Source organism: Anabrus simplex, chromosome 6 (assembly GCF_040414725.1).
Source record: "Anabrus simplex isolate iqAnaSimp1 chromosome 6, ASM4041472v1, whole genome shotgun sequence".
Lineage (NCBI taxonomy): Eukaryota > Metazoa > Arthropoda > Insecta > Orthoptera > Tettigoniidae > Anabrus > Anabrus simplex.
The window spans coordinates 336,637,304-336,652,924 of record NC_090270.1 but is presented as its reverse complement, the minus strand read 5'-3'; the positions used below and the strand labels follow the sequence as shown (position 1 = coordinate 336,652,924).

Below are 15,621 nucleotides of genomic sequence, written 5' to 3'. Positions count from 1 at the left end.
TTTAATAACGAAGTAAAAGAACGAGAATTGTCCTGTGAGGTGGATAGAAATGGCGGGTTTACTGATACTGGGGCGGGGGTATATAAAAAGTCTTCTAAAACTTGTCGCGGATAGGAATAATAAGTTTGGTATTGGAATGCTCGCGTTATCATGCGGATCACGTTCCAAAATTTCGCTGCTGGTAATTGAGGAGTTAATGTAGAAATAAAAGACTGCCAAGCTTTTCGTTTTTTTTGCATTAAAGACAAGCTTTGTTTTTGCAATATGATTTCACAATTGGAAATAATGCTGCTGAGTCATTGATTGGCGGTATTGTTTAAATAATTGTTTTCGCTGTTGAATGAGATCGTGACATTCTTTATCCCACCATTTTATTTCGTATTTCTGTGGGTGGGTCGTCACTTTAAGCGGTCGACACGGATGAAACATATTTAAATAATGGGTCAAATAAGGGAGTAAGGTTGGAAAGGTAATAGGTGACTCGTGTTCCTGCTGCAAGATATGTTTGAGATATGATTGATAGTTTGAAATATTGAAATTTTTATAAGATCGGACATACATGAAGGTGTCTTAAACTGGGAAATTATTGGGCGAATACCATATGTTATGATGATGGGGAAGTGGTCACTGGTGTAGGTATCAGATAATGTGTGCCAGGTGGTGACAGGGACCATGGTTGGACGACATAATGTAATGTCAACGGCACTGGGTGGAGATCCAGGCGGAGTTAAACGGGTCGGGGAACCATCGTTTAAAATAAACAGATTCTGATGATTTGAGGTAGCAAGTAAATTGGAGCCTTTTATCGTATCTATGATACACCCCCATTCAGTGTGATGGCAATTGAAATCACCGAGAAAGAAAAGGTGTTGTAATGTTGCAAATTGTTGGAAAAATTGCGTCCATTGATTCTGAGTAATGTAAATGTGGGGGGGGGGGGGAATAGATATTTATAAAACAAGTATTATGGTGTACTATCCCTACTGCATAAGTGTGTGGAATGAAATATTGCAAAGGGAATTGTGTAAAGGGTAATGAAGTTTGTACACATGTAGCGACTCCATCAAAACCGTTACCATCGTATCGGAATACTTGATAACCTCTTAATCTGAAAATGAAATGTGGTTGAAACCACGTTTCTTGTAAGCAAATAATATTAGCTTGCGTTTCGTTTATTAATATTTGTAATTCATGTCGTTTAGAGGTGGCACTTCGACAATTCCATTGGAGTATTGTAATCATGCAAGAATGTTCATGATAGAATCTCGTAGTTTATATAATACATGGTGAATCTGAGTCTCGTGACTCATACTTTGGATTAACATTACCAGCAATTGCTGGATTTCTTGTTGAAGTCGTTCCTTGGTAGGAGGATAGCTTATGTCTTGGGGGCTGCGGAAGGTTGCTGCCCATTAGATGGTGACGAACTTGATGGGTATGATAAGTGCAGAGGTTGTTGCATGGCACTCGTTGACGGGAATGAATTTACTGGAACCGAAGGTTCATTTCGCAGGATGGCCACGTATCCTTGCCGACCAAAGCCTGGCTCGGGTGTAGGAGGGGGAGATTGCATGATGACTTGAGTAAACTTACGTTTACGGGGGTTTGATGTCGGAGGAGATGAGAGATTCGATGGTAGTGGAGGGAACTGATGTTCTTGTTGTTCGGAATGGTAAATTGGAAGGGCAATTCGAGCTTTAGCCTCGGGAAAAGACAGGTACTCAGTACTCATTAACCTTTTAATGTTAAATTGATACTTGTGTTCAGGACAAGTTGAGGAACCCGTAACATGATTTTTCTTACAATAGGCGCATTGCGTGAATTGCTCAGTACAAGCCTGGGTTTCATGCTGCTGCGAACATTTCCCACAACGTGCGTTTTTGGCTTGACATTGCCGAATTGTATGTCCATAGCGCTGGCATTTACGACAGCGAATAGGTGAAAAGATGTAAGGTTCAACTGCCATATACACCTTATATAAGGCTACATGGGATGGGACTGTTTGAGCCCTGAAAACTATTTTTATAGAACCTGTAGGAAGGTATTGGGTTTTTCCATCTTGAATTGCACGACGATTAAGACGTTCCACGCTTTTAACCGGTGCCTCAGATTCCAGATACTGTAAAATTTCATCATTCGATAGGCCTTTTTCAACCCCACGAATAATTCCTACTCGTAACACTTGTGAAGATGGAATATAAGCTTAAATTTTTAGGGTTTCAAGAATAGGATTACTCAAAAAGGCATTGGCTTGAGAAGCCGTATGGAAAGTGACTTGTAGTCTATTGCGTCCCTTACGTTGGATAGATTTGACGTTGAGCTTAGTTTCATAGAATCGGCGACCAAGTGCCATACGGTGTAAACTGCCTATGTTTTGATCGTTAATGGATTCAACGAATACAAAGAAGGGTCCATGATGAAAGCGATTATAATATTCCGGGGAAGAAGTTACTGGGGACACCTCGGATTGATTGTTAAGTTGTTGTGGATTAGAACGGTCTGCCACTTCCGTACTACGCTCTGTACATTAGTCTCAGATGACTGAGAACCTTGCTGTTGTGTCGTATTACTATGTGAATCAGTTATGGATTCCTCATCCATGGGGACGACAATCTCACGCTCGACCCGTAGATTATGCCCGGCCACTTTCAACGTTCCGCCACTGTCGGTCTCCATGACTTCTCACTCCTTCACCACACTTAAGCAAAACACAAGTGATTACCACAACCGCGCACCACTGACTCGCACAACTAAGGTAGTGTACCGTACAACGGTCACTGCGTGACTGGAGCACTTTTCAGTGATAGATTTTTGTACTCGTTTGAGAAATAAGAAGGGTTCCGGTAATACTGCCAACTGAATGGAAATGAAATATGAATTGAATCGATAATAAGATCGATCGATATGAATTTTCTAAACCTTTATTATTTTAAGCAAACAACTGTGTCGCACACAGAATATATAATACTATATAACATTTCCCGTTGCAAAACGTGTTCCTAGCATGAATTCTATAGTTTGGCTTTGCTGTGTAAACAACAACAGTACAAGTACTTAAAGTGTACGCCAGATGTCGCACAGCGATGATAAGCGATTCTTAGTATGTGTTTTAAAGGTTGCTAATACGAATCTCGAAGATAAACGCAGTCGACCGCTTCAGCACTAGGGTGTAAATCTATCGCTAAAAAGTGCGCAGATAGTACTCTTGCCACAGGTGGTGGAAGCTGACGATGTTAGCAAATACACTATCAGTGTACTTGGTGTTAGTTATCTTAAGAAGCCTCTAAGTTCCGAGAATCCTCAGGTTGCTGTTGTTGTTGTTATTGCTGTTGTTGTTGGAGAAGTTATGGGTTTTTCTTCTTACTTGAGGAGATTGGTTGGGATTGATTGTTCTATCTCCCAGTCACAAGCCTTTCTGAATATCGCACATAATTCACTTTTAAGTCACACACGCTTCACTAGTAGTCTTTAGCATAATTAAAATATTGACAGCAGGTAATACTAAGAAAAAGGTATATGACGCACAAAAACGAGGGACGTTATGCTCACCAAGGCAACTTATAGATGTGTCACTTCCAAGCATTCGTGAAAAACAACTGAATTACTATCGCGTGATTACAACTTTATTTGAGTGGAATTTTTTTGCTAGGGGCTTTACGTCACAGCGACCCAGATAGGTCTTATGGCGACGATGGGATAGGAAAGGCCTAGGAGTTGGAAGGAAGTGGCCGTGGCCATAATTAAGGTACAGCCCCAGCACTTGCCTGGTGTGAAAATTGAGTGGAATCAAGGTACTCGATAAGAGTAGTGATGATTTGTGGTGAAGGTTGGAATAGCAAGATTGAAATTCTCGTGGGCAAAGGTATGTTAAGACTGATTAATTTCCGCATTAAGAGTCTCTGTTGAGGCGCATATTGGGGGCATTGAAAAAATAAATGATCACTGTCGCCATTATTATCTCCACAAGAACAAGAAGGGCTATTTGTTATGTGAAAGCGGTATTGAGAAATAGGGGTTAGTGCATGATTAAAACGTAACCTTATAATATTAATAATATGGCGTCGCGTGTACTTACCATTGGCAAACCATGGTTGTTTCGGAATGGTAGGCTGCAATTGAAAATAGTGTTGTCCTTTCGTACCGGCAGAAAATCGCCATATTGTGTTCCACGCTTGATGAGCATCCTGTATAATACGTGAAAAGAAGTCAGAAACCGGGATTTAAAGTTGCAATACATGTGTGATATCAGCACTTGTCTCTTTGGCTACTAAATCGTGGCTACTAAACTAAGTGGTCACTATGTCCTTTTATCCAAAGTAACGTTATAGAAAAACCAGACTTCTCGAGTTGAAAAAGAAGGTATTTAACCTCGTATACATACCCATTGTAACTTTGTGAACAAGATTGTAAAGCCTGAAGCACACTCTGGGAATCGCTAAAAATATTTTATTTTTGGGAAGCCCAATCTTTGAACATATAAAAGAGCTTGATATATGGCATAGAGTTCCGCTGTAAATATAGTTAAACTATTCGACAACGGATATTTAAAAGTTTTGTGTGTTTGTGGATCATAGAATGCTGCTCCTACTCCGGTAGACGATTTTGACCCACCAGTAAATAGATGATAATTTTGGGAATGTAATGAACATTTAAATCTCTTATGAAGACAAGTTCGCAAGTTAATCCCACTGGAGGAATGGGTAGGTGGACAAGAGGACGCTATAATTATGGATGGACGGAATATGATAATATCATAAATATTTGAGTACCGAAACGCGGTGTTCGTAGAATCGAATCGGGAATATGTTGTTTTTCAACATATGCCGTATATATTGCAGGGTATTTGTGATTCTTCGGGGGACGCTGTTGGTAGTATTCATATAGTAATTTCAGTTTAGGGAATAGAATAGAGTTCGATCTACTGATATGCTTGAGAAAAAAAAATTTCGCAATTTTTAATCGTCGAATATGAAGAGGCTCCTCTGACTCTTCAACTAATAGGGCGTTCCTTACCACCTTTGGATGTTATATAGGCAGAAGTATTCAGTCAGCAATATGTAAATATAGTTCGATACAAGGAAAACGTCTAGGTAGAGAAGGTTACTAATACTGGTGAACAACTGAAATTTACAGATGATAATAAAGATGCTTACAAAATTATACAAGAATTGAAAGCTAGAAAAGCTTGACATGTGTTGCAGAGTAACTACCGGTACATGCAGTTGCAAAATTACTAACTGGATTGATAGAAGCAATTTCGAGTTTCAAAAAATGTTAATCCAGTGCGGGTTCAGCTGATATTTTAGATATTTTAGATTTTGTTCAAATAGACTGTATCGCTATTGACCTATCGCAAGCTTTTGAAAGGGTAGATCATGGGAGACTGCTGATGAAATTGAGGGCTATTGGACTAACAGAAGAATGGTTGAAGTCAAGCATTATCTGATTCTATAATGATTAAGTGGGAGGTACTGCAGGACAGTATTATATGTTTTCTTATATATATAGATGATATGAGTAAATAACTGAAATCACACATACGGCATTTTGCTGATGATGTTATACGGTACAGAGTAATAAATAAACCAGTTTCCTTCTTTGTTACGTACTAAAATCACTTACCTGTGAAACTGAACACCACATCCTTTTCTCTGGAGCTCATTACAACCATACGCCGCGCAATATTTCACCATTTTATCATTCAAAAATGACGAAAACTCATCTAGAAATATATTTTCCAATAAGAATCATGAATGATAACTTCACATTCAGTACGTACACAGTTGCCAACGTAACAAAAACGAACGTCACGATTTTTGCTATTCCAAAGCATAGCTGTTGTGTATCCTGTACATATATTGAGATCACTGGTGATACCAAGTGGAAATGATGTTCTTTGTGTCCACTAGACGTCAAAGAATGTTCTAATTGCAGATATTAGAAATCAGCTACTTTTCTTCCATGCTTAGCATCTTTGACAAGATTTCTTCTATATGTAAAGGCGGTAAGTGATGTGCTGCTTCATTTCATTTAGTTATTACTGAGGTAACATTGTTGTTATCTGGTGATTAATATATAAGCAAGTAATTTGTAGGTTTCACAGGTAATTTTGAGCTAATTTGCCGTTTGTTTTGGGTAGTAATCGATACCTTACTGCTGTGTTAAGAAATGATGTGTCGATTAAGACATAGCGGGTCTGAAATTTCCTCATATTACAGAGTTCCTTAGGTTCCTTTGAAGGCTAAAGCGTTATTTCCTACGTGATTATAGTTTAGAGTAGCCTTATTTTGTATGGTAAATGATTACTATGAGTTTTTAATGCAGCTGCAACATATTTTAACCAGGGATACTTTTAGGTTAGGCCTCTTTCAACTATTTGAAGTTGACGGACCAAAGCTTTTATTTACTCTACAGGTTTATCGGAAAGGGACATTCAAGAATCATTACTGGAAGTAGATGGCAACACATTTGATGTTGATTGTATGTCAGAAGATGAGGATAGTGATGTGACATTTGATTTCCACACTGCATTGGATACTGAGGATATTGGGCCTGAAGAGTCTTCCAGATCTTCAAGTGAGGATGAAAACTGTACTTTACCGTCTCCCCATGCGATTAATATGGCGTCATTCTGACAATTTTACACCTCCTCCCCCCCAGCACCTGAATATGATGACCCTGTTTGGACTGGTAAAAACCAATCTCCAATAAAATTCTTCGTAAATTACATACGAAATGACATATTTGAATCAATGAGTACTTACACGAATATTCGTTGACTAAACAAACCGGTAACATTTTAAGTACAACACCACAGGAAATGAAAATATTTATTGGAGTTAATGTGGTTATGTCGTACCTACGCTATCCCAGAATGATATTGAAGCAGGTAAAACTAGAGCGGGAGGCAAGCTATAGACTATTTTCGGACAATCTGCAAATAATTAAAAAATAAATACCGACGCCAGGATAGACGCTAAAAATAAGGGCATGTCCTGGTAAATACGGACGTCTGGTAACTCTAGACAAGTATAAAATTAGAAGGAATTTTAGAAGAAGCGATTGGGGTAAATTTTCATTCGTTGGGAAAGGCGTGAAGGAGTGGAACAGTTTACCAGGAGTAGTGTTTGATCCTTTTCCAAAATCTGTGCAGATATTCAAGAAGAGAATAAACGGCAACAGAGAAAATAAATGAGGTATTAGAGGGCATTCGACCAGTGCAGGTTATTGAAAATAAAAGTTGTGTGCGAATAAATTAATTCCATCCCCTTGTCTAAGGTGTTTGGACAGCCGAGGTAGGGGACTGCCTGTAGGGGTGTAGTACAGTGGGGGCTTCGGGGGCCCTGGGGACCGCTACGGTAGATGTGAAGGCCCTTCAGAAACTCTGAAAAGTTGTGGCAAAATGGGCTCTGGTTAAGACGCAGCAGGTCGTTATGCTACTTAGGTTCCAAAATGGGTACAAAATAAACAAGTAAATAAATGCAATGTAAATTTTAATCTTATACCAGTTGTATAGTATTATTTGAATTCCACATACTGTATATGAGTTGACTATGTTTGTAAGTACAGGAGATATTATAAGTAGAATTTTGTCAACAATATCAATTTATTAAGGGTGAGCAGTGTGTTTAATAGAAGAAAATTATTAGCGTAAATTGTATAATATTCTATTCTAGGACAAATTTCTTTTTTCTCTTGTTAATTTAAAATTTAGTGCTTGACAATAATGTATTTTAGTGTACCATTTGCCACCGAGGTAGACACCTCATTTGCAAATAAAGAGATTTTTGATTTGAGGGCACTGCAGGGGGCGTTCTCTTTGCACTCGCAGCCAGTTCTTCATCAGCCTCTACTTCAGCAAGGATGTTAGGCGGTGTAGGCACCACTGGATAGATGCGACGATTGATGAGAGCGCCATTCTCTTGAGCGGAGAGAGCGGCAGTAGCAGATTTATAATAGAGCAGGACCTCCGGTGCTGGTTTAGTGCCTTGAAAGAGACGTTTAACAAAATAGACACCGGTCGAGAAAAGGTCTTCATAAACTTTCTCTTCCGGGATGGCGGGGTCAAAGTCATGAACTACGCAGGTATATAACATTGCTGGGGACAGCCGATATGCTTTTTTGGTCTGGCGATGTGCGTGCGATGTAGAGTTGAGGCGTCACCGCTGCCGCACAAAAATACAGGAGATGTGGTATGATTGCAGAGTCCACGTAAAATGAGACGCCGACGAAAGTGTGAATTTCTTGTACCCATCTGTCTGTCTGAGAAAGTTTTCATTCCCCACCCTGAAGGGGTGGGGCGGGCCACCTGAATGGTTACGCCCTCCCTCTGGCCGATAGCTTGGGCGGGGAGGAGGAGATGTGTGGAGATTGGGAGTTGGGAAAAGGGGATGTGAAGAATGCTGGATGGAAAAGGAAAGGCCTTGTGTCTAAGGGGGCTTTAGTATTATGATGTTTTTTTTATTGTTTCCATACCGAGCTCGATAGCTGCAGTCGCTTAATTGCGGCCAGTATCCAGTATTCGGGAGATAGTGCGTTCGAACCCCACTGGCGGCAGGCCTGAAGATGGTTTTCCGTGGTTTCCCATTTTCACACCAGGCAAATGCTGGGGCTGTACCTTAATTAAGGCCACGGACGCTTACTTCCCACTCCTAGCCCTTTCCTGTCCCATCGTCGCAATAAGACCTATCTGTGTCGATGCGACGTAAAGTAACTTGAAAAAAAATTGTTTCCATTAAATTAAAATACAGAGATGCATTATGAATGATACAGAGTAATGATATAGCCTAATGATTTATGAGAGTGGGCTAGGGAAAAGGTGTAAGGCGAAGGTATTGTAGAATGAGGAGAAGTTGGTGAGGGGAGTAAGAAGAAGGCGGAGTAGATCTGGGGTTGGTGGAGTGGGGGAGGAGTAGGGTGGCAGGGTTGGCACAGTAGGTGATCGAAGATGTGGACGAGGTGAGATAGGAGGAGGGTCAGGCCGGGGACGACTGCGAGGTGTGTTAGGACGGTGCAAGGCTTGTGGGGGAGAATGCGAAGGTTCCACACGATGATGGCGACCCTAGATGTGAATTCCGGAAGCGATGAGGCGCTGAACGGCGTCTGAAGTGGGTAGTTGAATCCGCACCAGGAAAGTAGGTGCGTCTGAGTTATAGATGCGGAAGGCACGCTGTACAGGAATGTCTGCCTGGCGGAGGTCGTCGGCAAGAACGGCAGGCGCTATGGTGGGATCGATCCCTCGGATGACGCAGCTGTCGATAGATGGTGGTGTGTGCTGAGATAGGCGTACCATGTTCTCCGGAGAAGCGATGGTATGTCCCTCGGCAGATGGCTGCGTAGAAGGAGGGTGAGACGTTTGAACAGTAATGGGAGGGAGGGGGAGAGAAGCTTGCGAGAGGAGGAAAGGATGACACATAGTCAGAGTAGTAAGAGAAGCAGAGGTATGGGCGCCATTGGTGGTAGTGGCGGTAGTAGTAGTCATAGTAGTGGTGGTGACAGATACGATACAAGGAGTAGTCAGGGTAGCTGGAGTAGATACGGTAGTGGTAGTAGGAGGAGGGGAAGGGCAGGAAGACACTGGTAAGGGGTATGGTGGGGACTAGGGAGGCGTAATGTCAGCACTGGCAGCCAGTTCTTCGTCTGCTTCAATCTCAGCTTGGAGGTGCGCCGGTGTAGAAACCACGGAGTAAAGGCGGTGATGGATGAGAGCGCCGGTTTTCTGGACTGCGAGACAGGCAGCGGCAGATGTGTAGTAGAGCAGGACCTCTGGTGCTGGGTCGGTGTCGTTGTAGAGGCGGTGAACAAAGTAGACACCGGTCGAAGGAAGGGCTTCACAGATGTCCTCTTCCAGGATATCGGGATCAGTGTCCTGGATGATGCAAGTGGATAACATTGCTGGGGAAGGCCGTCAACCTACTTAGGGACAGCCAATTATGATATTTGGCCCGGCGAGGTGAGATGTATAGTTGAGGCGTCACCCCGGCCGCACAAAGATATAGGATATATGAGAGAATATCTGAGTCCACTTAAAAGGAGACTTCGACAAAAAGCCACCTAGAGGGTGTCGCCCTCTCTCTGGCCAAGAGATGCGGGCAGGTTGGGGAGATGTGACGGAAGAAGGTGGTGGGTAAAGGATGTGAATGTGTAGGAGATGGCGAGGTGCTTTTTATATCAAGGGGTTTACAATAGGAAGTACAGAACATTTTTCAACAGTGGTATTACAGATTTACAATATCGGTTGTGGCATGTTACAAAGATTGTGCACTGCATTTTAAACATGTAGGGAACCATGGTGGGGTAAAGGAATAATGCCGAGGCTGTGGGACTAGTGAGGGGTGTGTGAGAGGGGTGAAAGAATTGGCTAGGTTGTGGAAGATACAAGAGAAATGATGTAGTGAAGTGAGTAAGATATGGAGGGGGTTTGATAGGGGTGGTGGTAGGGGAGAGAGATCGGGTGGAGGCGGGTAAAAACAGACGTGTGGACTCGGTGGAAGGAAAGGTGGAGCTAGCCGGGGACGGCGACGAGGTGTGGGAGGTCGGGTGGAAGTTTGGGGAGAAGAACGAGAGGGTTCAATCTGATGAAGGCGGCCGTGGAGATGAATTCCGTTGTCGATGAGGTGTCGGGCGGTGTCCGGAGTCGGTAGATGAAGTCGAACAAGGTGCGTAGGTCCTGAGGCATTGAATATACGGGTTGCTCGGCGCACTGGTATTCCGGTCTGGCGAAGGGCTTGGACGATGGTATTCGTGGATAAGAGCGGGTCCACTCCTCGAATGACGTAGGTGTAAGCTGGCGATAATGGTGGTGTCGTGTCGGTGGCAGTTTCAGATGCTGCTTGTTGGATTGATGGGGTAAGGTTGGGAGGGGAGTTGACAGTAGTTATCATTATAGGGGTGGGATGGGTAGTAACCGAAGTGGTGAGAGAGTTTGCGATGGGGTTGTGAACAGAGGAGATGGTGGTGGTGATCGTGGCGGTAGAAGTGTTGCAGTGAGAGGACAATGGTTGTGGCGGGGTGGGGTGGGGAGATGTCGTAGAAGATCAGATGAGTAGTCCGATAATTGTTCAAGAACTTGGCTAGGAGTGGGTTCCACGCGATGAAGACGGCTGCGAATATGGACACCAGTGGCGAGAAGATAATCACGGTCGGTCGGAGAGGTGAGAAAATAGAAGGACCTCTGGTGCTGGAGCGGAGCCTTCGGTGAGTCTAGTTGCGTTATACACTCCCATCTTGCGGAGGTCGGAGAGGATGGTTTCTTCCGAGATGGAATGTTGGACGTCCAGGACAATACAGATGAACATTGTCTATAGCCGACTTCCAACTAGGCGTCTGGCCTTTATGCTTGTTGGGTCGGCTGGGTGCGATGGTAAAGTTGTGACGTCACCCGGCCGAATAAAAAATAATGAGGAGAAGGATTCAGCAGAGCTCTGGATTTGTATCCATAGCTTGTACCGGTACCGTACCTTGAGGTCCGCATTATTTAAGCGTGTAATTTGTTTTTGTAGCTCCTGTCTTGCGGAAACATTATTAGCTTGCTTCCCTCATAAAATAACAGAGGAGTGCAATTGGAAGGACGCCACGATTACCTGATAGTTGTTTCTCTTTTTAGGAAGACGATACTATTATCATGACGTTATTATTATAATATTATTATAATATTATTATAATCTTACGGCACTTGATTGCATTTGGTGGAATTAATATATCGTTATTGGCACCACTGCGAATGGTAACCTTCATTTGTCTGAAAATGTGCCATCACTTGTTTCCGTCGCTCGTAAGCAAACGTATGTACATGTACTGCGCACAAACTGCGAAGAGAATGTATGAAGTGAATCTTTTATAAAGTGATGCTATCGAGAATGACAATACCTCTCTTAACAGTGAAAAGTCGGTGAACAACTCTTGTAAGTAGAAGTAATCCACTTCATGTGGTAGTCTGGTGTTATAAGAAATGTACTAATATGGTGGTGTAGGTTGTTCGATTTCTAAACAGTCACCCAAGCATGCATTTTTAATCGAAGTTTTTAAGTCAGTCATCTTCACAACTTATACTGGTATTCTGACGTTCACTGTGGTTGTATGTATGGATGCGTCGCTGTGTGTTGGATGTCATCTCTGTAATGTCTGCTATTTCTTAGCTCTGGTATTAAGTTTCACTTCTGTGTCATTCTGTATCTACGAATTATGAAGAATGAATGGGCATATAATTTACAGGAACCGATATCGTGCACATTTAATTATGTATGCAATATTTCTTTTCGATATTGGTAACTACTATCAACATTGCATCCTTGTGCTAACCTGTATCCTTGATGAGCCCACAATTGTTGTGTTTTGAAACTTCTCTGGCCTCGTGTATTTTATACGTAGGACTTAATTACTACACTTACAACTAAACTTTAATGTTGTCATAAGTTTCCAGAAGTAATTTTTTGGTAGTCGCTGTTGTGTAGGTACTTGCAGGTTTTGATTATATTATTATTATAGCGCACAAATTGTGCATTAATTAATGACAATCAGACATACAGAACTCAATGAGCGACTTAGTTTCTTGCAAATAAGAATGTGATAACGATCACAATGATTATTGCAGAGTTCACACAAGTACATTTTACTTGGGTCGTGGAAGGACCTCAACTTACAAACCCTGTGATGGAATGCATGTACAGCCATTGAGGTCACAAAGTGTCGCAGCGCGTGGTTTGTATCCGCCAAAGTCTTGTTCACCATGGCCTCAGTGGAGTAAAACTCTAAGCAGATTTCTTTCTTCTTCTGTTGCCTCTCCTCTATTAGCCTCTTCCAGCTGTTGATGGTAGGGAGAGCTTTAGTCTCAGCATCTTGATTAGAAAAGGTTCTCCAGCGAGTTCGTAGACGAGCCTTGATCTTGTTGTGCGTTTAGATACGCCCAAAATTGTCTTTAGATAGTGAGCCTTGACCCTTTCCAACGTCCTAAGATCATTCATTGTCAACTTGTCCCAAATAATCTCTATACCATAAGTTAGGATAGGAATTATTTTTGTGTCAAATAGTGTCATAGCGGTCTTCAAAGGTAATCTAGTAAGAAATTTGATGTCGTATGTTGCTTCTATTGTCGCTGGTGCTCTTAGTCTTATGTGTATTCTATAGGAATGTACTGTCATCGGAAGGGTTAAACCAAGGTATTTGAAGTTATTTACAACTTGTAATGGCTCATGCTTGAAAGTCAATACATGTAGAGGGTAAGCCCACCCTCCTTTCCTAAAGATTATGTGTTCAGTCTTTCTTTCGTTGACTTCTAGTTGATTCGATATTGTCCAGACCTCCAGAGCGTTTAATGCTTTCTGTACTTCAGGGATGTCTTGTGATCCTATTACCATGTCATCAGCATATAAGTACATTCTCACATCAATCAATCAATCAATACTGATCTGCATTTAGGGCAGTCGCCCAGGTGGCTGATTTCGCTATCTGTTGTTTCCTAGCCTTATCTTAAATGATTTCAAAGAAATTGGAAATTTTTTGAACATGTCCGTTGGTAAGTTATTTCAATCGCTATCTCCTCTACCTATGAATGATTCTCTTATCGCTTGAACATCATATGTGGCGATGTTAAAGAAGAGAGGACCGGGCGAGTTGGCCGTGCGCGTAAAGGTGCGCGGCTGTGAGCTTGCATCCGGGAGTAGGTTCGAATCCCACTATCGGCAGCCCTAAAGATGGTTTTCCGTGGTTTCCCATTTTCACACCAGGCTGTACCTTAATTAAGGCCACGGCTGCTTCCTTCCAACTCCTAGGCCTTTCCTATCCTATCGTCGCCGTCGATGCAACGTAAAGCCCCTAGGAAGAAAAAAAAAAACAAGCAAGAGAGGGCTGAGGGGGTCACCTTGCAGCACGCCATTGGTCTGGCTAATCTCTCTTGAAGTTGTTATATTGTCTGATATAATGGCTGTGTTCCTCCTCAGCATGTTATGGACCAGGTTAGTAAGGACTTTATTTTCCTCAACTAGTGTATCAAGTTTAGAAGAGATGATGCTCCGGTTTACAGTGTAGAATGCCTTAGTGAAGTCGATGAACACAGCATGAAATTTTCCCTATGGAAGCCTGATAGAATTTTGTGTCATCTAGTAAATTACTTATTGCCTGTGTAGTATTTCTACCTCTTTTAAATCCAAACTGTTTTTCGGAATTTTCTGGTCTATTTCCGTGTTTAGTCTTCCCGTTAAAAGTTTTGTTAACAACTTCAATAGGTTGTTCTCCAAAGCGATCCCCCTGTAAGAGTTAGGATCTTGTATATCGCCGTTCCCTTTGTAGAGCATCTTTATTATGGAAGTTTTCCACGCAACTGGTATGTCCCCTAATTGTAGACTTAGGTTCATGAGATTTCTGAGAGATGGTACGATGATGTTCACGGCTGTCTTTAGATGCTCGCTATAAATGCCATCTGGCCCTGCAGCTTTCCTATCTTTTAGGCTTGGTATGGTTTTGTGCACCTCCTCTTGTGTAATTAATGGGAAGTCGCCGTACTTTGTTCCATTGGGTTTCTTCGAGTAAACATGAGGAATTTTGTTCGTTCAGGATCTTGTTGAAATGAACCTCCCAGATGTTCATGTCTATTTTACTAGCAGTTTGTGAATTCCTAGGTTTCAAAGCTGCAGTAAATAAGGGTTCTTCATTGCCTCTGATACCAATCTGCTAGCTTGCAATGCAATGTAAGACCTTCGCGTACTCTTTAAGAGATCCTTATATTTTTCCTAAGATGGCAATAATTTTCTGTATCTTCAGATTTGTTACTTGCTTTTGCTACATGTAGAGCATGTAGTACCTGTTTTCTTTGCAAGTAGCAAGGTTGGTCGAGCCAATTCTGTGATCTTCTTTTTTTAACTGTTGTAGTCGCAGATTTAAAGATTTCTAATGCAAAAGCCGCAGATTTTAGATCTTTCTTCAGTATTATATTACTTAAATCATCAAGACTGCTCTTATCTTGCTTTAGAATGTCTTTATTTAGAATCTGAGACGTTGGGTTACGGAATTTTATCTTATCATTTAACTTATGTTTGATCCGTTACCTTGAAACTCACTGAGACGGGACAGTGTTTCTTCAAAGGGTACTCTGCAACTCTGTAATCCACTTGATGCAATCCAGGTCCTTTAAAAAATATCAAATCATCGTACTGCTTCCATTATGAGAGAAATATGTCCTATCATATTCCCGATTGACGAGTGTAAATCCTTCCGAGCAGCTCTTCTTTCCTATAATTGTTCCTGTCTAATCTGCAGTTTAAGTCTCCTGCTACGATTGTGTTGTTTGATGGATCTGTCTTTGATAATGCTGACATTATTGTAGTTATTTTGTCCTCAGTTGGAGTTAGCGGCTGGACGTTTAGTCCAATTATTACTAATTTCTATGATTCAAGTATCATGAAGCTCGCGTCTCTATATACACAACTTAATTTTTCAGCAGAAAGACCTCTTATTGGTCTTCCTCTTGGACCTTGTGTTGCAAAGATCTGCTCAGAGTAGAAGCCTGGAAGTTCGATCATATTAGTTGCTAGGGTTTCTGTCATGATTAGTATGTCTTTATCGTCAAAAAGATGTCTCAGAGCTAAGTCCAGAGTGCTTTTTATCCCTTCTACATTCCATAGGAGA

General features: G+C 41.8%; 1 protein-coding gene across 2 annotated transcripts in view; it reads left to right on the top strand.

Annotated features, from left to right (window-relative positions):
* Positions 1-11,768: 11,768 nt before the first annotated feature.
* SCAP (SREBP cleavage activating protein) overlaps positions 11,769-15,621 on the top strand; it is a 364,198-nt gene continuing 360,345 nt past the window's right edge. For both annotated transcript variants that reach the window (XM_067148878.2, XM_067148880.2), the window contains exon 1: positions 11,769-11,903. The gene's annotated coding sequence lies outside the window, so the exon portion shown is untranslated. The remainder of the gene's footprint in view (positions 11,904-15,621) is intronic.